Raw genomic sequence first — 24,430 nt, 5'->3', positions numbered from 1 at the left:
ACTCCTTATATAATTTCTTCCTTATTGTGTCGACACCAAATTCATCCATTTTATTTACCACTGGTTTTTCGACTTCTCCCTCACTTCCTCCTGGATCATCATAGTATTGGCTCTAGTTAGTGGCCACGCCCCTCTTGCATAAAATTGAGACCCTTCTCTTCCTCCTTCACTTACAGGAAGGATCACGTACTTCCCCTATGCTACTATCTCTTGCCTACCATTGACTTCACTGTCTAATCTTGAACCATATAGCAAACCTTTTGCCCGCCCACTAGCAACTCCACAATCAACACCTGGAACTGGCAGAGGCAATTAATAGAAGTAATAAATAAATGGAAAAAAATACATGCTCTTGCGCGCTGTACCTTGCCGGCAACTCCATCTTATTTACAATTCTCCTCTCATGCCAACCACGTTGTGTCCAACCTTATCCACTTCCTCCTAGCATCATCTGAAACACTGCAGGCAACACTCATATCCACTTTATGCCATGTTTGTAGCTGCCACCTAAACCTCATTTAAGAGCCTGGTTCCCTGCACCCCCTGGTCGCCCAGCCTTACCTGCGCGTTTCCCTCGTTCTCATTACTGTAGCAACCCCCCATGGCGGGGCAACCTATCCCCCTAGGCCGGGGCCGCTCACAAGCTCCTACAGCACCACACTTCAGGTCCTTCTACAGCGCCCCTAGCAGGCGGGCAACATCACATGACAAGCCTCGGCTGCAGGGACAACAACCACCAGCGGAACTTCCGGCACCGCTCAGCGGTGGTCTGAAGCAGCCGTCGACTGGCGAGGTCTCCCTTATGCGGTGAGGCATAGCGGCGGCCATCTTAAACTAGTGCTGCATCTACTTAAAAGTCTTATAATATGTACTACTAAGATAGAAAGTTTAGATTTCCAACGCTTCTATAAGATTCATCACAATTTACAGCATGTTACAAAATACACATATACATTCGTGTTTGTAACTGATCTTCCATCAAGCATATATTGTGCTTTTAATATAACAGAAATAATGATCTGAGTACGTAACTTTTATGATGCACTAGAATATGCCACTATCTGCTCAGATCAGTTTTTGGCGAGTAACTTCCAGTTTGCTGCTCTTTAAATATTATATTAGCAATGAGGCAATCTGAAGAAGGCATCTTTTCAGTAGTACACCTATTGTCCTTCTTTCATGTCAATAGCTACAACAGCTGAGCTCTTATTATTAAAGGAACGCCTAGAGCAGCATGGCCCGGTTTCATTTAAGCGGCGTTTGAGGTTGTTGTTCGCCATGAACACCACCGCCTTTCTCCGAGGTCAAGCAGAAATGCCTCGGAGAAACGCAGCGGCGTTTTCGGATTGGGGGGCGTGTTTTTTCTTTCTCTCCTCTTCCCATTTGCTGGAATGTTTACATTCCAGAGGAGAGAAAGAATGTAAAAAACACGCCCCCGAATCCGAAAAAGACGGGACTTAAACGGACAGACGCCCCTCTCCTCCAATGGCTGGCCTCCGTTTAGGAAGCCAGCCAATGGAGAAGAGGGGCGGGTTCAAGCCCCGTACTAAAAAACGTTAAATCTTCGCTAGCCGAGACCTAAACAGACGCTTCCTCCTGCAGCACTTTTTTTCTAAAAAAAAAACTGAATGTAGCTGTATTTTGGCTAATTCCTTGGTCCCCTCCAGGAGAATCCACAAACCATGGGCACCTTTAGAATCCTCAGGTTGTTGGAAGAAAAGGATGCAAATTTGGCGTGGATACCTCATGTGGACAAAAAGTTACACGGGCCAAAGCGCGAACTACCCGAAATAGCCAAATGGCTATTTGGGGAAGGCCTACCAGCAGAGGGGTTTATGCCATGTATTCAGGGCTTTAAGTGGGCCGGGTCTGTTCGGGTCTGAGCACCGGCAGTTATTTTCAGGGGGCCTCGAAACGGTCTCTACAGGGCTCTATTTTCGGGCCTCACAAAGGTAGTCCGTTTTCTTTTTTTTTCTTGGACTGCAGTGAGAGCATGCACATCGATGTGCGCATGCTCATTTTGCTCACTACTGAGTAGTGGAGGTCAAGGCATGACGTCATGCCAGGTGAGCTGCCTTGTAGGAGGAAGGGAAATCCTTTAAAGAGAGCCATTTTCTCTCAGGATTTCCCTTCTATTTTTGCAGTTAGTAACAGCCAATAACAAAGCCAATAGTACTGACTTGTAGGTATGATGTTACTTTTTGTATCATATATCTGGATGCAATGACAGAGACAGCAAAGCAAAAGACAAGTCGGGCGGCACACTATGCTAATTACAGATTTTTGGCTTACGTGGTTTTAAGCCACGCCCTTAATAACATAGGCCACGCCCCTCCGAGACCCCCCAGTTTTTTTACCCCACTTAAAGCCCTGCATGTATGATATGCTGAAACCTCCCTTCTTATATTGTTTATCTTAAAAGTTGTAGCCATGGTTACTTCTGAATCTTTCTGTTTCAGCTAACAAACAGAAGCAGGCTTTAAAAGGGTTTCGAGGACAACTTTCTTCGTTGGGGCAACGTTCATCTCGTTTGACGTATATAAATATGACTAAACATACCCTTCGGACCGAGGATTCGTGTTGCAGTATGGATTTCGTGTTAAAAGTTGTTTTCTGTGAAACTGTTGGCTATTCTTTTAGTGTTTGCTTGTGTCTGCACAGAAAGAAGTGGTTTCTTGGTTACTGTCTGTCTTATATGGACCTGACGGGTTAATGTACCTGTGGTGAAGCTGAAAACGGTCATGGGAAACGTAGTTTTGACAGTGTTCATTGGTTGCTGTTAAAGAATGAAAAATTGTCTAGCAAGCGCGACAAAGAATTTTCAATTCTATTAAGGACACGGAGGCGAGGATTATGCTTCTCTTTGCTTTACTGCAAACAAACAGCAGCCAATAAAACAACTTTAAACATCAGCATACCCCGGAAGTACAACCCCCTCCAGTAGTATGCCCCAATCACTGTCCATACTATCACATATAAGGTCCAAATTACGCCATCACTTCCTCTTTCTTTGCATGACAAAAAACTTTTCAACACAGTCCACCAACTTGACCGTCGAACACTGGACCACCGATTGCTCCATCGACGTGCGTCCAACCTTGAACTTTGAATATCCTCTCCGGAAAAGACGACAACTGTCCTCTGTCCAGATGAATTGACCCCCGATGAATCGAATCATCCTTGCCGATGCCAGACGTCCTGAACCTCAAGATTGTTTGGTCTGTTCTCCTGAAATGGAAACTGACATCGTGACACCCGTACAAAACAACTATGAAGTCACTGTACAGGATTATCGGGTGGGTACAACATCATAATAATTACATCAGTATGCCAACATGCCAACTGCTTGGGTGGGATAATCCTCGCCTCCGTGTCCTTAATAGAATTGAAAATTCTTTGTCGCGCTTGCTAGACAATTTTTCATTCTATGTCAGTCCACGGAGGCTCAGATTATGCTAGTTTAAAGTTGATTTACCACCACCGAAGCTACATCCACAATAGGTTTATGATAAAACGTTTTAAATGTGGAATCAGTCGACCAGTCCGCCACAGTCATGATGTCTTGCAACCGGGAACCCGCCCCCAAAGACTTAGAGGCCATAGCTCCCCTAACAGAGTGAGCTCCAAATATGGAAACATCCACCCCCGCAAGGCCCAGTAACCAAGTGACCCACCTGGCCAGGGTTGCAGATGAGACCGGGCGAAAAGGTCGCTGAAGGGCAATTAACAATTGTCCCGAAACATCAGATCGAAATTCCCTAGTACAATCTTCATAAACCTTTAAACACTTTACAACACACAGCTTGCTATGATGAGGGAAGGCAGGATACGTAATACACTGAGAGTGCGTCTTAGTACGTCTGGAAATCGTAAAGGAAACTCCAGAAGGAGTAAATACTCTACCTGCCAAATCCAGTGCTCGCACATCCGATACCCGTCTACATGAAATTAAGCACAGTAGGACTGTTAATTTTGCCGATAATTGTTTCCTAGAAAGTGCCTCATTATTTGGCCAATTCCTCAAAAAACGCAAAACCACCGACACATCCCAAAGTGCGGTGTACCGAGGTTGAGGAGGGTTCACCAAACGAATCCCTCGCACTACCTTGCAGACCAAGGGGTGTTCCCCCACTGGCCTGCCCTCCACATGCGGATGACCCGCTGAAATAGCCGATCGAAAATTATTTACCGTCCGGTACGCCAAACCGGACTTGGCCAATTCCGACAAGAAATTCACTATTAGATGAATATCGGATCCCACGGGATCACACTGTCGCTCACCACACCAACTAACCCACCGTCTCCAAGCTGATTCGTATCGCTTGTGTGTGGATGGAGCCCAAGCCTGGGACAAGAAAAAGAGAGTGTCTTGCGAAACTCCCGGCACCTGCCACCGACGCCTGAAAGTCTCCAGGCCATGAGGCCCAGTTGGTTCTGCAACACCAACGGGTGGCGCAGTCCCTGAGGATCCGTGAGGATGTCCGGAAACGACCGAAGCCGCACCGGAGGCGCACAAGCCAAGCTCAAGGCGGTTGGAAACCATGCCTGCGCCTTCCAACAAGGAGTAACCAGGACTACCTCTGCTCTCTGTCTGCGCACATGCGCCAACACTCTCGGAATCATGACAAATGGTGGAAAGGCATATAGAATGCCCGTCGTCCACGAGTGAAGAAAGGCGTCCGATCCGACCGCTAGAGGGTCCGGCCGCCAACTGTAGAACCGCGGAAGTTGAGTGTTGAGTCTGGACGCAAACAGGTCCAGCACACAGGGTCCCCACTTGAGATTCAGCGCTTTGAAACAGTTGGGATGCAGTTTCCAGTCGCTGCTGTCCCGCAAATGCCGTGAATTCCAATCGGCAATCACGTTGGACGACCCGGGAATATATTCCGCCGTCACCACTAGACGATGGTCCAGGCAATAATGCCAAAAGTCCTTGGCTATCTCCGCCAAGAGACGAGAGCGGGTCCCTCCGAGGCGATTGATGTACCTCACCGCGGACACATTGTCCATACGTAGAAGAATGCAACAAGACACCTTCTGCGGGGCCAGAGTTCGAATCACGAACGCTCCCGCTAGGAGTTCCAAGCAGTTGATATGCAACTTCAGTTCCTCCTGAGACCAACGACCCCCTGTCTCCATGGTCCCGCACCGCGCTCCCCAGCCCCAGCGACTCGCATCTGACTCTATCACGACATCCGGGCTGGAGGAGAAAATGGCCCTGCCGTTCCAGGCCTCCATATGGTCTAACCACCAATGGATCTCCGTACGAGCCTCCGGTGAGAGGGCTATCTGTTGCGCATACGAGAGACCCTTGCGTAGATGCAAAATTTTCAGTCTCTGCAGGGCCCTGTAATGCAAGGGCCCCGGAAAAATCGCCTGAATGGACGCCGCCAGCAACCCTACTAGGCGAGCCAACGTCCGTAACGAGATTGTCGGAGAGGCAAGCGCTTTCCTCAATTCCTTCCTGATCACTACCCTCTTCTTCAAAGGAAGGAGCAATTGGCACGTGAGGGAGTTGATCTGAAAACCCAAGAATTCCATCGATTGCGATGGAATCAGGACTGATTTCTCCAGATTCACAAGGAAACCCAACTCCTGTAGCAGTTGGAGAGTCCACGTAAGATGTCTCAACAAGAGTTCCTGTGATTGTGCCATAATTAGAATGTCGTCGAGGTAAATGATCAGGCGGACCCCTCGTTCTCTCAACCATTGGACCACCGGTCTCATTAGTTTGGTGAAACACCAAGGGGCGGAAGACAGACCAAAGGGCATCGCGGAAAACTCGAACCATTGGTCGCGCCAGAGAAACTGGAGGAACCTCCTGTGTGGTGGGAAAATCGGGACCGCCAAGTAGGCGTCCTTTAGATCTAAACGAACGAGCCAGTCCTCCTCTAAGAGGATGTCCCTCAACAAATGGATGCCCTCCATCTTGAAATGTCGGTACACCACCCAAGCGTTGAATTCTCTTAAATTCAGCACCAAACGGAACCCTTTGTCCTTCTTCGGGACTAGGAAAATCGTGCTTACAAAACCCCGAGGATGGGGAATAGTCCTCACTATTGCACCCTTCTGGAGTAGTGCCTCCACCTCCCTGTCGATGAAACTCTGTTCTTGTAGGGAAAAATGTAGGGCGCCCGGTACCCGACTCTGAGTCGGAGTGCTGTAGAATTCTATGTGGAAACCCTGGACAGTTTGTAACACCCAGGGATCGGTCGTAATCTCCTGCCACCTGTGAAGGAACAACGCAATACGACCTCCCACCATGCATTCTGAGGCATTCAACATCGTTACCTGAATAGGAGCTATCTCCGGAGTTCTGCTGTCCTCGATAGGATCCTCTGTGGCCTCGACCTCGGCCACCTCTATTGCGGGAGGGGTAAAACTGCGACCTCTGACCTCCTCTGCCTCTTTGTTCCGCCCCTCGGGAGGTCTGGTTGTAACCACGGCCGGACCCTCGACCTCTAGCGCGTCCGGCCCTATCAAAAACACCAGTGTGGAACACTTTCTTGATGTTAGCCTGCGCCTTGTCTAAAGCTGAAAAGGTGGCCACGTACTTGCCCATCTCCTTGACGAATTTGTCGCCAAACAACATGCCATTGGCCAAAGAACCCGGTTCGGTCGTGGCCATCTCCGCCAATTGAGAATCTATTCTCATCAAGAACGAGCGCCTCCTTTCGGTAGATAGCGCCACATTTGCATTTCCTAGAAAGCACAGGGCCCGCTGGGCCCACTCCATAATCTCAGAGGTGTCCAAAGACACATTCTGATTTTTGGCGTTGACCGCCGCGTCTAGAATTTTAGTGAGGGGACCTGAAACATCCAACAGCTTATCCTGGCATCCCCGCCAGGCTCTATCTAAGCCCTTTTTCGGGTCTTTAGCGAATTTCCGCATGAATGTGGCCATATTAGGATCTAATTCCGGCGTGTCCGCCACCTTGCCAGTCAGGGATGGTCTCGGGCATTCTGAGCGCAATGTGGCCCGCACTTCCTTCTCGAAACCCTGTCGCAAGTTCACCCCTACATAATGTGCCACCTCAGGACAGGGAACCCATTCCGAAGACCGTGGATGAATAAGGCTCTGCGGGTCAAACAGCAGATTTTTAGGAGCCTGGCTGTCATCAGCCTTGTAAGCAGTATGCTTCACCTTATGAGATTTCTTTTTGGGTCTCACAGACTCGTCATCTGAGTCCGACGTGGTAGTAGTAGCTGGCAACGAATCATCCGTGTCATACGCAGCCATGGAACCATGGTCCCTCATTACATTCTTTGCCATTCGTGCCAAAACTTTGGCCAAGGAACGAGAAGTGCCTGCATCACTGTGTTTAGCCTTCATTTTCCTCTTGCCATATTTAAGGAGGGGCTTAGTAAAAGGCTTGAGGGCTTTGATTAAGGCCACATTAACTGAACCCTGGACGTGGGTATCCAGGGCTTCCACCAAATTCTCTTCCAAGTGTTCCGGTTCCTCATAGTCCTCATAATTGTCACATTCAACCCACTGGTCCTCCTCTTCGGCGTAGTACGCCATTGCTACAAGCTCAGAGGAGTTGGAAGAGATTCACGGGGGGGGAGCAGCCCAGGGGTCTGACAGAACCTGCTCTCAACAAGGAGCACCAAAGAAAAAAACTAAACTAAAGGTTCTGCCTATGATCAAGGTGGAAGGAGCAACCCCAATACACTCCCCTAGAGCAGTGCTCTAATCCGGTCACACGCTCCGGTAAGCGTTCAAAACTTGAGGCCAGAGATGTATGCAGTCATGTGGAACTGAGCGCGAGGAGCCGTTCGTTCAAAATGAGTGAAGAACGAGTTCGCGCGCTCAGCCAGAGCGTCCTGCTAACGACGCGACCGCTCTCTGTGCACGAGCGAGTCGCGTCTGCCTCCTCCTTCTCCACCGCCCCCTAACGCCCGCAGCAGGCTATCGACGCGCGCGCGCTGCGAGGCGCCACAACCTCAGCGAAAACGGAGCCGGGAACAGACGTTCCGGAGCCGCGTCGCAATCAATAACCAAGTTCCAACAACCATGAACACAGGTAAAAATCGATAATATTAACCAACACACAATATCCCCACACTCTACCAAATATTGATAAAAGTAAGGGAAAAGCACTTATCTGCTGCTGCAGCAGCAAAGAAAGAGGAAGTGATGGCGTAATTTGGACCTTATATGTGATAGTATGGACAGTGATTGGGGCATACTACTGGAGGGGGTTGTACTTCCGGGGTATGCTGATGTTTAAAGTTGTTTTATTGGCTGCTGTTTGTTTGCAGTAAAGCAAAGAGAAGCATAATCTGAGCCTCCGTGGACTGACATAGAATCCTTAACCGGGAATAGTATCCTGTTCACGTGACTTCTATGCAGGGTGGCTCGCGACTGCGGATGGCGCCACAAAATGTATTGCAGGGTGGAGCGGAACAGTCAATACCAGTCAGACTGAGCGGTATGGGAGAAGAGTCTGCTCTCTACTAACTCTATTACCTTCGCTGCTCCCCGAGTTTACCGGCCGCCTGACGACCAGGCGCCGGCTCAGTGAGATGGACGAGCAAAATCATCCAGTGAGGAACCAGGAATCCCGCCCATTGATGAAAGGCGGCGACGTGCAGCAGGTAATCTTAGTGCTGGAGGACGTGCTCTTTTAGTAATATCGCTTCAGCCAACGAAAACCTGTCAAACGTTCCTCTGCCAATCGCAACTCGCAGAGCCACCGTAGAGTCCGGAAACCACAGCGCCTATACACAACCGATAGAAAATGTTGTAGCCAATCAGCAGATGTGAATTTTCCAACCAATCCGACGCCCGTCCTAGCAAAAGAGACATTCTTTCTGTTGATGACGAGCACCCGCTTGCCATCACTGTCGCCCGTGTTGTATGCGGTATTAATATTTTTCTCCATTGTCGCTTATAACTTAGCCCGGATTTCTGTTTATTTCCTAAATGTGCTTGTTTGGGTTATATTTAAGGCCAACTGGCATCTCCTATGTGTGACAGCATCTTATGGGTGTACTAAACCGGCCAATCGAAAATCGGTTGTAAATTATTTGGCCAATTATCATGGAGCTTTTTACGAGGGGCGGTCTCACAGTCAAGTAGATAAGGCTTCCGAATTGAAGACTGTAACTGAAACTAAAATAGGACACAGTGCGAGGGTATGGCTGCGGCCATCTTAGCATGGCGGGTTCTCTTTTACAGCAAAATGTTAAAATACTAATGTGTGCATGATTATTTTTTTAAGCACTCTGAAAAGGAGGTTCTTACATTCCATCAAGTTAATATCGAATTTAGGAAAATAGTGAAATTATCTTTAATTAATACATTGTAATCGGTATACACCATGAACGGGAATAGGCAAGAGTAGACCTTATTTCTTGATCTACATACATGTTGTACTGTTGTCTTTACTTTTAGGCCTGCCTTTCCAGGCCATTTAAAGTCATAATTGCAAAGGATGGGTATTTATGGCTTGCTAGAGACTACTAAAATATTCGAGATTGGGCTCGTAGCGCACTAGTTTCGGTAGGAACTGTGCGTGTTTTGGACTTTTTTCCAGAGAGGATTGGGCTTGTGTAGATTTTAGGCCTGGCAAACACCGCTGGGTGCTCCAAGCCCCGGCCCTACTCGCCGTAAAATATGGACAGAAAACGCCCGTTAAAGGAGCTATAACGGACTGTCCAGTTAAATTCTGGACAGGTGGTCACTCTGGTACGTGTGAGTACATATTTATAGTTGAGAGGCGGGGCCGTCTCTAAGACGTATGGAGGATTTTATCGGGTAGTGGGGTTGGAGAAAATCGAGCAAAAATGGGGTGAGAAACGGCGCTCGAGTACCCTGGGGTGAGACTAAATGTGGCAGTTCAATAGGAAGCGATATCGCTCGGTCTAGTGTGCTGTACGGGAGCTTGCAAATTCGATATGCACAGGCGTAGGTGTCTGAGATGAGGTACACGGTATTTACATGGAGGCCGGGTAGCGGATCACCATCTTGGCGGGGATCAGGCTCAGACGAACTCTAAGCGAATGTTTTGTACAGGGAGCTTGGAGAGAGTGCATTTAGTGAGGGAGGTGGCAAGTCTCTGAAGAGAAGTGGTTTGGAGGCTTGAGGTATGTAAGAGAGGTCCTCACTAGGCACCCCTTTGTCCTTCATACCCAGTGAACCTGTTCACATGATCGAAGTGATATCTAGCTTACTTTTTAACAAACGGAATCCACACTCAGTCATTTTTGTCATTGCCACACTGTATATTGATGTAGTTAATCACTGATTTTACATTTCTGTTTATTCTCAATCTTGTGCTTGCTTCTGCATTGCACGTCAAAAGCCTCTAAATTAGCCTTTTTATGGTGTCATATAGAACATCCCCGATTCTTGCACGTTATCGATGTTTTACATTTTTGCAAAATAGAGACAATTTGTCGCCTGAGGATCAATCACATCAGAGGTGTTAACTTGCGAAAGGGTGACGCTGGAGCGCTTCCCACTGATACGCTATTGTGGCCAGGATGGTCCAGTTTGCTTTAAGTATTATGTAATTGTGCCTGGGCTTCTGTAGGACCCTGTAATCAAATTATTTGTTTTTTGTGTACCCTTTTTCGTCTAGCACACTTTACTGTTTTCTGGTTCGTTTTTAATAACACCGGTAGAATTTTGTGTTCTGTGCCTCGCCACATATTGGTCATTATCATACTTAGTTTTTTCATATCTGAGTGGTGGCTGGCTTTGGGATATTAACTGAGCCTTGTAGTTTTCCGTATCTGAGTCCAGTAGAAAGCCCGTAGTGATGTGATCATCTGCGGCTCCATTTGTGAGCAGACTTTAGCACAATCTAGTCTTGTCGGAGGGAGGTAAGCAATGACTGACTGCCAAAAAGTACCATACTGTTGAGCACTGGCAGTTGAGCGCCAGACAGCTGTGTAGTGTCCATTCTCGTTACTAATGTAATTGTCATTCCCTGAGCAACATTGTAATCTGGATCTACAAGAGGCAACTCCGTGGAGTGGCCCTAGTGGTCAAACACTTGTTTTCTATAAGGAAAACAAAAAGGTGATGGATTGAATGTTTAAGTTAATCTCAACTTCTGGTAGTTACTTAAGGCTGCATTCCAATCTATCATTTTATTCCCTCTATGCCTCTTTAGGCAGAGACCAGCTAGAAACTTGGTCAAGTAGGAACAGGCCAGTTGCAGCCTCTTGAATCATCTTCTTGAGTTATTGCTTGATTCTTATGGCATAGTGGGTACTGTACCCACGTTTGGGTATACCAGTCCCATTTTGGACATGACACTGAGACAACACGGTGATGGGTGGAATGCTTGAATGGATCCCAGCTGCTGGTAACTACTGAGGACTGCATTCCAGTCGATCATTCTTTCCCTGCTATACGTCTTTTTGCACAACCTGCCTTTCTCTGAGGTGAAGTAAATATAAATTCAGGCTCTAGTAGTGGTGATAACCGTGCTCTCTGTGCTGCTAACAATAATAGTTGATTGTTACCTTTTTGTGTATGTTTGATTTTATGATTGACTTTGTGCAATATCCTGTTGTTTCTGCTCAAAGCTGCTAAACTTAGTAGCCATGTTTCACGAAGAAGACTCCACATTTGCTGCGAGTTGAAACTGAAAGACTGGGCTTAGGTTTGCTCGTACAGTCCTTATTCTGTGCTGGCCTTTATGATCTCAGTGGCCTTGTTAGACTTAGAGGGTGTCCAGAGCTGTGTTTTGATTATGGATTTCATAATTTCTGCGCTTAAGCATTGTGATACAGTTGTGATGTGGACATCTTTTGTAGAGAGCACTTTGTTCCCCCCTTTACTAAACTGCGGTGTCCAAAATGTTATACACTTTAAGTTTTGGGGTGTTGCGCATTTCAGCAATGGCCTGTCATCTTGGCATTGAGCTACCAGAATCCACAACAAAACCCATCAGTTTGTCGGTTGCTTGTGGTAAAGACAGTTTGTAAGCCTTTGTTAGGTATCACATTGACCTTGCTATTTTACGAAGTCTGATTCAGTTGATTTATTAAGCCGGGTCAGTAAGAGTGGCGTTTTTTTTTTTTTTGTGTGGTGGAATGTAAATGATCATTTATGCCCCTGTTAAGTAGTTTGGAAGGGGTTTTGAAGCAGTGGATCGTCGTTAAGTAATGGTGGCCTAAATCAGTTGGTGTTCCATGCATGACCTAGGTGACTTTATTTTGTCTATGTTGGGTCTCTTTGACCCAAGTCTGCTCTCTCTCAAAAGATGTTTTTCTCCACAATTTTCCTTTGCTCACATTGAATGCTTGTTTGAACAAAAGAAATTACAGGATGCTGGTCAGAGGCGGCTGGCATCTACGGGTTAGGGATGGGGCGGTCGTGCGTGCAAATATTTTAATTTAAAAAAAACAAAAACGCGCCTTAACCTCTGTCCTCCGACTTCCTCAGTGCCTTATCTCTTCTTCACCGGATGCTGCAGTGCGGGCACCAATCCTGGCGCTGCTCTCATGCTGTAAGAGCAGCACCCTGTTTGGAGGGAGCAGCCTCACATGCCGCTCCCAAGGACAGTGGAGCCCTGCACTTACTCTGGTGGGTTAGAGATTTTAAAGTGTACATGTGTGGCTGGCCGTCGCAAGACGGCCAGTCAAAAAGACATGCACACTTTGAAAAGTGCAGACACAGCCCTCCCTGCTGCTGCCTTTCAGCAACAGCCTCGCCCCCGTCCTGATGCGAGTGTCAAGGCGGGAGGATGAAAAAATAAAATGGTAATGTATTACCATTTTATTTTTCATCTTTTGTGGGGTAACTTGATGGAGGAGCCGCCCCCGATGCTGGTATGTTCCGTGGGCTTGAGATTCTTGCTATAAAGCCCATCATCATGTGCGTTTATCAAATGAAGGGCCAGTCTTCCTTTTGGTGCAGAATCAATGTGTTGTACTAACACCTTTTTTAAAACATTTCTGTTGGGAGGCTTTTTTCCAGGTATTTGATATAGCAATAGTTTTGTTCTAAGGCCCAGTGTAGTTTTTTATGGAAAGTATTATACATTGTTACAGGAGTAGTTTAATCAAGGGATGCTGTACTTATAACAACATGGTATGTGTGGTTTAGTTGAGAAACTGGCGTAAAGGTATATTATTGGGATGTAACTCTATTTCAATACTTAATATTTTTAATTGCCTTTTTTGTGATCTTACATTGCTGAAGTTAAGATTCTGAGGTGCAAGAATTAACTGCCACATAGTGGTATATTTTGGATTAAGTGTCAAAGCTGGGATTGGAGATCATGTCTCTAGCTCAAATTCTAACAGTTAACCATGAAGTAAAATTCAGTTTCATGAATTCATGTACACTGCCCTATAGTCTACCAACATGCACTAGGTTCAATCCGACCAGCTAGTCATGTAGAGTAGCATCTAAACCAGGTGTGCATGAACTATCTTGTGTCTGGGTACTGGACATGGCTCTGCCACTGCTCTTGAAAGCTGCTTTAGGATCCACTGTATGAATTTAGCGTGTCAGTGAGGTTGTTTTCTAGGCGCACACATATCTTTTGCCGGTTGTCATCTTGAATTGTCATTTGAACTGTGAAGTGTTTTGCCTATTTATTTCCCTTTACTTTATTCTTTTCCATATGAAGCTCTTGTATTAGCAATTAGGCGTTTGCTTTGGAATGAGCTGTAGTATAGAGTTGGATAATATTAACCGTTTTTAAAGTCAGCAGATGGTCCCTTAGAGGGTATATATGTAATTAATAAATCTCATTACAGTTGTTGTTGGATTTTGATGAATTGCTTTCTCTATTATTTATGACCCATTGGCATTTTAGTTGGATTATTCAATGTTCTGAGTTGGCAGGTATGAACATTACCCGTGCTATTGCTGCTTTCCTTTTTGAAGCCGCATCATTACAGAGCTGCTGTCTAGTGTTTGTGCTGCAAGGTTCCCGTGACAGGAGAGCAATTGGCTTGTGTTTGCTGGACTTACGTCTACTTTGTACTCTCTTTAAGAGTATAGCTACAGCTTGAGAAATAACAGTGAGCGATAATGTTAAGGATTTCTCATGAGTGTCTTTACCAGAATTGCTTTGCCTCATTGCTACACCTTGGACTCATGGTTGGTATGTGTGATGTACCCTCGGAGCCCACTGTAGTCGCTCATGCCTGTGAGAGACCTCTTATCGTTTTTTTTTTGTAACTTTGAAAGTATTTGGCAGGCTTCTGTGAGAACACTATGGAACATTGACTAATTCCAGATGCATATCAAGGGGGAAAACTGTTATAAATCAAATGTTCTTATTATTTCTTTTTTTAAATTAACATATTTTCAATTTTTCTTGTTTAGCACAGTTTTTTACCATGTTGAATTGTTGATAAAGTCTTGCAATCGTCTCAAAATTCACGCACCTGTACAGTTCTTTGTATCGCTGCACTGCAGGTGTAGTAACTTGAATAATCTACTCAACCTAGCTGTAATGTACTTGACCCCTAAACTGGTCTCAACTTTGATCTTAAGCAAATATTTCATTTTATAGAGCCACCTTTTTGTTCTTTACCAGATATAAGAGCACCTTCAAATTTGTGAGTTCAGCATAATTGCGGTACAAAAAACTAGTTTTCTTTTATTTATTTAATAGACAAAATGTTTGCTCCATGTATAATAATAATCCAGCCCATATATAAGATACACGTGACCCCTGACTTGTTTCTTGGTTTACTAATAACATTGTCATCCGGGTGGAGGTAAGACTGTTTCTCAGTTCAAGTTAGAAAACTCACTTTTAACAGATTTATTACAAATACATGATGTGGTAGTGCACTGTCATTTACAGACAGCACATTTTCCATTCTCATGGCCACTAACTTTCCCACTAACATGCAGCTTTACGGATACAATTATATAGCTTACAACCAATGTATGGAAATTGGGTTTCAGCAAAGATATTTATCATTTGCTCAATGTCAAGTAATCTAATTGTACTGATTTGTTTTCATCCTATAAAATTCTTTTTTTCATCACACAAATACAAAGAGTTGCCTTCATAGCTACTGAAATATATTTCGAAATGTTTGTACACTTCACTGATTAGCTAATTCAATTTTGTGTTAGAAAAAAAGCCTTGCTTCTTACAGCCTTTCATTTCTCACTCTTTGCACAGCACGGTTGTCACACAGTTCACGTTACGAAATCTAACTTTACAGTCAGAGAAAGAAAAACAAATGTAGGAATACAAACTGACTCTTTATCTCTGTGTGAATTCAGTGCAAATGTGACTAGATAAAAACAAGATTTAAAGACCTCTTTATTGCTCATTTACTTTGTGAACAGACCAGCTGTTATCTGTCAGCTTGCCAGAACGGGCGAGTGGGCCCTAAAAATAGCTCGCCTTGATGAAATATGACTTGCCATAGCGAGTGGGCAAGTAGTTTTTTCGAGGTCGCCTTTGATTCAACACTAACCCAGTGACGTGTAGGTTGTTAACCTGCAAATCATAGAAAAACTAGCTTGCCATAAAATTATATGACTTCTGGTTGAAGTGCAGCATTAATGCTCATCCCACTCTGTCAAGTTTATTTACAACAGGTCTTCATGCAGCCTCGGTGTGCTACTTAAATTAGACTTATTAGACTAGACAAATGTGAGTATAGTTTGAGAAGACTAAAGCCTTTAGAAAGGTCTTTACAAGAACTAGGGTTAGCATACCTAGGCAAATAAAGGGTTACCAGCTCTGGGTACTGGAAGAATCAGAAAGACTTTATTTGGTGGCCGCCAACTTTAGTTCAAAGTTCAACTGTTCTTCATAGTGTTCCATGCATTAACAATTCTGCAGTGAAACCTCAGGGCCTATTGATGTAAAAACATTTATATGTTAATTACAGTTTCTGGATTCTTATGTTGTACATGTATTGCATCGAGGTGAGCCATGTTTGTGGATTGTGGTGCCTGGGGTTAGGGTAGCTATCTTGTCACCCTGACTTTCTATTTTGTAAAGGATGGATTGAGAGGAAGAAGGAAAAGCGTACTAGCAATTCAGCACAAAAGTGGACAGGACATCGTGGTAAGAAAGCAGGAAGGAAGGGAACAGCTTAGGAAAGGGTAGGAGAGGAGTGTAAAGGAGGGACTGCCAGCGGGGGGAGAGAAAATGGGCAAGGACAAAAAGTAGAGCAGAACGAATGTCTGTGTGGGGTTCCACAACATGCCCCCTCCTACGAGGGGCACTAACAGCCTGGAAAAAAATGCTAGTCCAACAAAGATAAAACTAAAAGGGAGTCAGCCTAGAGGGGGCTTGATGCAAAGCAGCTGTGATAAAGTACGATTTAACTGCATAAAGCCAACTACTCCTTCCTACCCATACTCCTACTTAACTTCACTCTCACTTAACGGCTTCTCTCTTCTATCAGGCATGGTTGCCTTCATATTTAATCTTTCATGTTCCATTTCCACTGCCACTTTCTTTGTAATTCCTTCTTTAAATCACGTTTTCACTGTTGTATCTATTGAGCTAATTGTCTCTAATCCTAGGCCTTCACCCACCTTGCTGTCCGTGCCAACCTTTCTATCAATACTCCTGTCTCTTGTGTGCATACCTGGGTCACTACTTGGCCCACGTACGGGCACAAGAGTGAAGAGGTTACTCTTCTTTCCTCACCCCCTCTGACTCCTCCTCCTCCAAGAATCCTACACCCATCTATTTCCCTGTCCCATTTCTTTCCTTCCTTCTCATGGCCTGGCACACCCCTTTTGAAATATCCTCCATACCTGTAATTGATGCGGCTCCACATCCCTTAAGACTATTGGAATCACACTCTTCCTCCACTGATCTTTAGGCTACCACTCTCTCAGCTCGTATATCATAATTCTTTTCCTGGCTCCGTTCTCTCTAGACCCATCTTGTCTTTCCACCATTTCTTCCTCACACCCTCTAAGGCAGGGGTCGTCAAACTTGGGGGGTGGGGGGAGCGCCTAGGTGGGACTCAAGTGATACCTGGTGTAAGGGGGTTCCAGGCTCTGGCCAAAGAAGCATTATGCTGATAACAGTGCTTTGTCTTCAGCAGTGGGTGGGGGCACCGCTAACATATTTTGTCATTTATATCCTGGCCCTGGCTGGAAGAAGGTGTCAAAAGGAAAGAGATTACAAATATTCTTAGCCCCCCCGCGCCTCATTTCTCATAATCGCACTGTGGATACATTTGCACAGTAATAAGGCCTGTCTGACCAGAATAGAATGTTTGGCACTCATTTACTTAAATGCAATGTTTAATTAAATCTAGGCATATTTCAACATTGCCAGTTTAATAGAATAATTGTGAAGAATTGGGGGGCAATCATTTTTTTCCACGGGGACGCAGCATTAAAAAGTTTGAAGACCTCTGCTGTAAGGAAACATTAAAAGTTATGTTTTCTTGCTCAGATCTGCTTCACCCAATCATCTGAGCCAATCTTTTGAATAATTTTTGAGGGGGGAGTGAATTGAACACTAGAGTAATGCAAGCAAGTTAAAAAATAAATGGCAAATATATCTATAGCTATAAAAAAAAGTATGTTAGTGATTCATGCTCAGGCTAGGAGAGATCTTCTGTTACTGTATCATCACTGAATTTTTCAAATCCCACAGCTCAAAGATGAATAAGCCTAATCGGAATGTAAGACAAAAAAACATGTGTTAAGGGGCTCACAAGTGCTGTGATGAAGATATAGTTAAATGCTTGAGTTTTAGATTGTTACATTGGTATATGTATATCTCGCCATAAATTATGAGAAGGCACATTGGAAAGTTTTATCAGCAGTGCAATGCAAAGTGATGTGCAAAATAACCATTGAGGGTTGTTGGAAATTTTAATTTTCTGAGATCATCAAAGTTCTTTCCAGCACAGCCTTTCGTAAATTGGCAGCCAAATTATAAGTAGCCAGCATGTCAGAATGGCTTGGTAGTGTTGTCGAGTGAGCCATCCAGACCTTCATGGCTAATTGGACTGGGAACGATATGGAGAGTGTTTTGCATTAAAGTCTGCGCTTGATTTCATACTAGATTGGCTCACAATAAGATGTCGGATGAATTTCTAAAAGGCCATTGGCACGCTTAGTATGTTAGTCGGGACATGTGCCTCTGGGGTTGGCAAAACAACGGAGCCTAATTCCTCTGGTATTTTGGTATAGTGTTGATTGTTTTTAACGTTTGGAAGATGTGTTGCTTTCAAAAATATCTGGGATTCTTTGAGTTTTTCAACAAATACCACGTTTGTAGGAATTGAAGAGGTGCCATCTGGGATACTCTATAGCCGAAACAGTCATGTCTCCAAGTGTTTGTAGTGGTTTGGCCTCTTGTTTTAAGGCATTGTCATTATGTTGGCAAAAAATAGGCTTAGAATGGGTTTTGTGTCCTCCACTTGCCCATAATTCAGTGTTGTATTTCTCAGTTCTTGTTTGTCCTTCACGAAGCATTTATTGTTTTGAATTAACACGTTTTGTGCTTCCTTGGTTGCTTTCAGGACCTTGCAATGCACTACACAAGACTATTTTCTCTCCCTCTGTCGGCCTCTCCCTGCTTCTTTTTGGTTCCTGCCTCTTTATTAAGAGCCATCCTTCAGGGCTCCTGCTTGCCTCTTCAACCACCCTGTCCACTGGGTTCTCCTCAGCCATGACTGCCAAATAGATAAAAAAAAAAAATTGGCTTTGTCAATGGTAATATTGTTTTGAGTAACCCCTTACTATCCCCCTGGAATTATTGTGTGCCTATTGGGGTGTGCCCTATTTGTTCTTTGTGCTTCTGTAGAGGTTGGTGCAGCATCGCCCCCAGCCTGATAGCATGCAAATGACCATGGAGCTCTGTAGTGAAAGTCTTTCTGCTTCAGAATGCAACCGTTAACTGCACGCACTACGTCATAAAGTTTGACCACATCCAACCAATTAAGTCGCTCTCCTACGGAGTCCATCAGGGATCAGAAGGGTCCTACTGTTCATATTTACAGGACACTACATCTCCCCCTTGATTTAATCAAAAAAGTAAAAATATTACATATATACAATATAGTTCCTCGATGAGTTGTCAAGGTGCTCAAACCACTCTTCCAGATCTCATTGTGAGTTTGATGAGTCGTAAGAGAAAGGCCTACCTCGCGTACAGGTGATGCAGAGGCAGGTGTATAAGGTGGGCTGTCCGGACTCTTGGGTGGACATATCTCACTTTTAATATCTGGATCCGAGAAACGTAGTCTCTCATGACGGGCTTTCTGGGACATTGAGTGGTCACCATATGTCCTTTGCTTGTCACAACACTCAGTGGGTCAGCATCAAACAGAGTGTCAGAATTACGTTTTTGTTTAAACGGGTCCTGGCCTCCTTCCTTTAAAAAGCGTGTCATGAGTACATCGTCATTTCTCAGCATAGGTTTTCATTCTGGACTTGTGAAAGGAATATGTTGTACGGATCTCGTCAGCATCTGTCGACCTATTAGTGGTCCATTGTGACAATTTTGTTCCAATGGCTCTCCCAAACATTAAGGTGGATGGGCTTTCACCTGTCGTGTATTTGACCTGTAAGCATAAAGGGGTGAACATAAAGCTGAATTGAGGTAACTTACTTCTAGTGCAGCGCTCTGAACTACTCTCTATAGGATGCTCGTGAGTCTTTCGATAGGTGCCATTTGCCTGTGGCTAGAGAGGAGTACTTTTCTGATGTTTAGCATTCATATTGGGGAGAAAGTCCTTAAACTCCAGGATATTGTAAGGTGGGCCATTGTCGGACTTCTGATTGGGGGGGTAACACTCCTTGTTGCAAAAATGTCATTTAATGTCCCAATGACTGTCGTGTGGTTAATGATAGGTCTGCCCCAAGGGGATATCGTGAGGACTTGTCAATGACTACCATGAGATGATGTTCATTATTGAAGGGCCCAGAGAAATCCACTGAAATCCTCTCCCACACTTGCTTCTGAAGATCAGACATAACTGATGAATAACGTGTTGTTTTGAGATGCAAGCAGTTACAAAAATGACAGGCCTTTAATTATCTTTCATCACTCTGTCTCGGAGGGCTCTCTTAGTGACAACAAGGTCATGATGACCCTTCTGTGTTAGTTCAGTGACTTGTTTTCTCAGACTCTCCGGAATTGCCATTCTCGACCCTCGTAATATAATGCCTTCTTGAGTAACAAAGTTCCTCTCATTTTTTGACTTGTGTCATCCGTAAGAGGTAATTTTTCCGTATGGATTGCTGTGCAATAATGTTCTTGAGGGCAATCGTATCTAGATCGGTCTTCGTAGCAGCAAGAATTTGTTCCACAGATAGAGCTGCAGGTGTGCTTGACGATACTATGAAGTTAATATGTCTCAACCACTTTAGATGCTGTACTGTGACGCAGCAATGGTACTCGTGAAAAATAGCGGGATTTTGATCCTTCCCTGGCACTATCCATAATAGTACAATCGTACTCTTGTAGTCGCAACCTCCCCACCTCTCGATGCGAGGGACATCTTGATTTACGGATTTCCGTAAATGGTAAGCAACACCCGGTGATCAGGACATGGGTGAAGTGCGTTCCGTATAGCAATGCATGGAAGTGTTCACAAGCCCACAGCTAGGCTTTCTTTCTCAGGTTGGCAATAAGGATGTTCGGTCTGCGACAGACTCCTGCTTGCATAAGCCACAATGTGTCTGAGCATTGTCGTGTCCATTTTGCTGGGCATGGATCTCACCCATCCCCAACGGACTTGCATCTACCACAATCTGGGTATGTAATTTTGGATCAAATAGGCAATTTCAGTTGTGTTCTCAATTGCATGTTTTTATTTTCTTAAATCTTTGATCACATTGATGTGACCACTTGAACAGAGCGTTCCGCTTTGTGAAATCTCTCAGTGGGGTACTGATTGTGGCAAAGTCATGAATGTACCTAGAACAGTAACTGGCCATGCCATGGATAGAGCGCAGTATAGTCACATCTTGTGGGCGACAAGTGGATGATCCGGCTTTTAGCTGGATCTGGTGTCCTCCCTTTTCAGAGAAAATATGCCCAAAGAATTTGAGTTTTGTTTTGTGAAACTCACACTTTTCTACGCTTAAAGTGAGACCCGCGTCATCGGGTAAATGGCATTCTTGTGTGAGGGCTTTGTCTTGTTCCTTTCGAATGGCGCAAATACCAGTATATCACTGTAATTAAAAGGATGTGTGACAGGCTGTATTATGCAGCAGAGGACATCCTGAAAAAGCTCTGCAGCTGATGATACCCCCAAAAAGTAGTCTTTTATATCTGAACAAGCCTACATGGGTCAAAAAGGTAGTAATGTACCTGCAGTGTTCTTCTAGGTCAAGTTGATGACACCCCTTGTTCAGATTAAGGTGGCATTCAGCTGTGTAATCATGTCTGCAATGTGGGGGCCTGGAGGTCTTTCTCTCTCGATTGCCTTGGTAGCTTTGTGCACATCAGCACAAATGCACGTTGCACCTCCTCCGTCACTTTTTTGGGCACTTCCACTTTGGCGTCAGACCAGTAGAATGTTCAATAATACCATGCTTCCCGATCGCTTTGAGTTCTTTCTCAGTTGCTGCCTGTAGATGTAAAGCAGTGTTGTTGAGGAACAGGACATATGTCCTCATTAATGTGAAGTTGCACTTTCATTGTCTTAAGCTTTCCTAGTCCATGAAACAACAACGGGAACGTACTAACACTTTAAGTATGTGCATTCAGGTTATAATTGATAGAGCTCAGCCCCATATCAGAAGCTGTATTGAAGCGGAGTAAAACATGCAAATGACAAAGTACCCTGAGGAACATTAATTGCCATTTGGTCTTGTGTCGTATGGTTGCTACAAATGATCCTTGACTGTGCAATGGCGTGGTGGCAGCCCACATGTATACCGTAAACTTCTACGATGTGAGACGGAGCACCAGAGACAGTTTGTTGTATTTTTCTGAAGCATGATTTTTAACGATGCACCACTGTATGATCATAGGTATGGAGCAACCAGTCACCTTTAGTGTTTTTTTAGGGCTCGGTCCAACTAAATTTGGTTGTCTGACATGGCTATCTCTCCTTGACTTGCTCTCTTCTGCATGCATCCAAACCTACATATGGGCGTCGTTTAGTGGTTGACATCCTCATCGCTCAACCATCTTTTTTTACTGTCTCTCGACAATGACGTTGAAGAGACTTCAGAAGATGACTATAGACTTCGTTTTGTTTCCACTTTCCTCAATTGTTGCTGTATGGCCTTGTGGGTGTGGCTAGAGTGGTTCTGTAATTTTCTGGCACCCATTGTTTTTTCTCAGCGTGACGCAGTTGGTTTCTCTTTTGCTTTGCAAACTTATGAAATGTTTTTCTTTCCTGCAGCATTTGCATACTTGTCTAATGGTGGGTCATTTACTTTCGTGTAGGAAGGAGAATCCACATCAGAAACACAACTGCTTTTTCCTCTGAGACATCACTTTATTGCCCTTGAGTCTTTGCTTGCTTTTCATGTTTAATGCTGATTCGCTCTGGGCTATTCCAGCTTCCATATCAGCAGCTTGTCGATCTGCATGTTCCTCTGCTCTCGCAGCCATGAGCACCTTCTCTAGACTGAGCATCTCTTTCAGCATACTTAGTCTAAACGAGTCGAAGTGACTGTAAGATGTATGGCTTCTCCATCATTAAATTTGTTGAGCTTGCAAGGGTTGATGAGGGTATCAAGTCTTTTGACAGACTCGTCCATCGTTTCACCATCTTTTTTTCTTGCCGTATTGAAAATGTACCTTTTAGTAGTCCATATTTGGCATTAGACTGAACTTGTTTCTAATGCCTCCTTAAATTGCCTGTAAGATAATCCATCAGCTTTTGGTATTTTCTTTCATTCCGTCACCTGCATGGTTCTTCAAGTATTTGATCTTTTAGGCATCTAATTCTTCTCGCGAGTCAAAATCGTTGATTGTTTCGATCCATGCTCAGGGCTTGAAAAATCATAAAAATGTTACTAGACCCCACAGGTCTAGTAATTTGAATACTCTACTCGACCTAACTGTAATGTACTTGACCCTTGAACTGTTCAAAAATTGTGTGACCCTAGGCAAATATTTTGTCTTACGGAGCTGCCTTGTTAGGTCTCGCCTGGCGTAGGCTGCGCAGACATGCGCAGTCTCGCTGGCGAGATTTAATGAGTTAGGGTAGATTTCACTAGCGGGGTTTAAGCCCCGCCCCTCTTTTCCATTGGCTGGCGTCACCGTTTATGCTAAACGGCGGCCAGCCATTGGAAAAGAGCTTCCAGTGACGTACAGTTTTCTCTTTTAGAGCCGTCCCAGTTGGACTGGCTCACTTGGTTTACGTTTGTGGTAAAAGCTTTCTTATCTTTATGGGGCCATGTGTTTCAAACACATGGCCCCATTAAGACAAGAAACCTTTCATGGCAGAAGGAAAGCAGGCCGCATGTTTATTTTTGCATCGCGCTTAAAGTGACAGCGTAATGCAAAAATAAACAGTGGCTGACTGGCGAGCGCTTGTTTTTTGCGTTCGTTTTTTCCTTGTTGTTAAAGCAGTCTTGTTGACCTGGACGTTTCAGGGTAGGTGCGTGTCACGCGGAGATTACATCTGTCATGTCAGTCAGCGGTACATTTTGTGGTTCGGTCCCTGCTAAGCTCTCGAAGTCAAAGAATCACCCGCCATGAAGTTGCGCTGTTAGTGACCGGAGACTTGGCCCAATCACACTGGAAGCACTGGGTCATTAGCTTATTTTTTTTTTTAATTATTTTTTTTACTTTTTTGATCTGTTTTCTGTAAGACCTTGAAGCTCCTATAAAGTTGGAGTGGGCGCTTTACAAAAATTCCAGGGAATCGTTGAGATGCATGTTGCACAGGCCGCTGCCCTGGCATGCGGTGGGAGGGCCTTGAAGCCCAAAGCCTGTTTGTGGTTCTAATAAGATGCCTGACTAGTAGGGCCGAGAGGGCAGATGGCGAGCACCACATCCAATGATGGGGAAGCCACCCCTGCCCTGCAGCTAGTGGGCCCTACGTTTATAAAAGGAATGCAGTGGACAGAGCCAAGGACATCCCTCCACTCTGGCACTGGGGGGGACGGAGGGGGGGGGGACGTGCATGGCAAGCCTCTTGCCTGCGCTCTGACGTAAAGTCTCATTCTGTCTGATTCTTAGCGTCTGAGTGCTATGGGGAGCCGTAACTACAACCCCTGCCCCCACAAATGCATTGGTGCTGGACTCATTTTCCGAGTATTTTATACGAGTATTTAAACTGATATGATTTCAGTCAATAGTAATAGCCTGCAAGATGTGTGAAGCTGGGGCAACTTTAACGCTGCCGCCTTCCCTGGTTCTAGCGCCTTCAGAGTTCTGAGCGCTCTTGAGTGGCAGCTGACAAGTTTGTGCTGCCATCCCCGGATATTCCACTGCCAGTCACAGCTCACGCCTGCGCGTCTTTATGCTGTCGTGACTGCTGACCTGGCCTCTCAGGGGGTCTGTCTGTCACGTTAATTGCAGAGGCTGGCTCA

At 45.0% G+C, this 24,430-nt stretch overlaps 1 protein-coding gene and 1 long non-coding RNA gene across 10 annotated transcripts in view; one reads left to right on the top strand and one right to left on the bottom strand.

The window, feature by feature from the left end:
• Positions 1-2,851: 2,851 nt before the first annotated feature.
• LOC146833680 (uncharacterized) lies at positions 2,852-8,611 on the bottom strand. The gene is made up of 2 exons (XR_014960608.1): positions 8,474-8,611; positions 2,852-3,228 (listed from the first exon to the last, which is right to left on the bottom strand). It is a non-coding gene; the product is annotated as an uncharacterized LOC146833680 (long non-coding RNA).
• Positions 8,467-24,430, top strand: part of RC3H1 (ring finger and CCCH-type domains 1) — a 710,644-nt gene continuing 694,680 nt past the window's right edge. For 6 of the 9 annotated variants that reach the window (XM_085601579.1, XM_085601576.1, XM_085601570.1 and 3 more), the window contains exon 1: positions 9,541-9,694. The gene's annotated coding sequence lies outside the window, so the exon portion shown is untranslated. Of the gene's footprint in view, positions 8,602-9,540; positions 9,695-24,430 lie in introns of those variants that run through there. The other 3 variants (XM_085601577.1, XM_085601575.1, XM_085601567.1) reach the window with 1 other exon arrangement.

Source organism: Triturus cristatus, chromosome 4_2 (assembly GCF_964204655.1).
Source record: "Triturus cristatus chromosome 4_2, aTriCri1.1, whole genome shotgun sequence".
NCBI classification, from domain to species: Eukaryota; Metazoa; Chordata; class Amphibia; order Caudata; family Salamandridae; genus Triturus; species Triturus cristatus.
The sequence above is the reverse complement of the archived record's forward strand: the minus strand, read 5'-3'. Positions and strand labels throughout refer to the sequence as shown.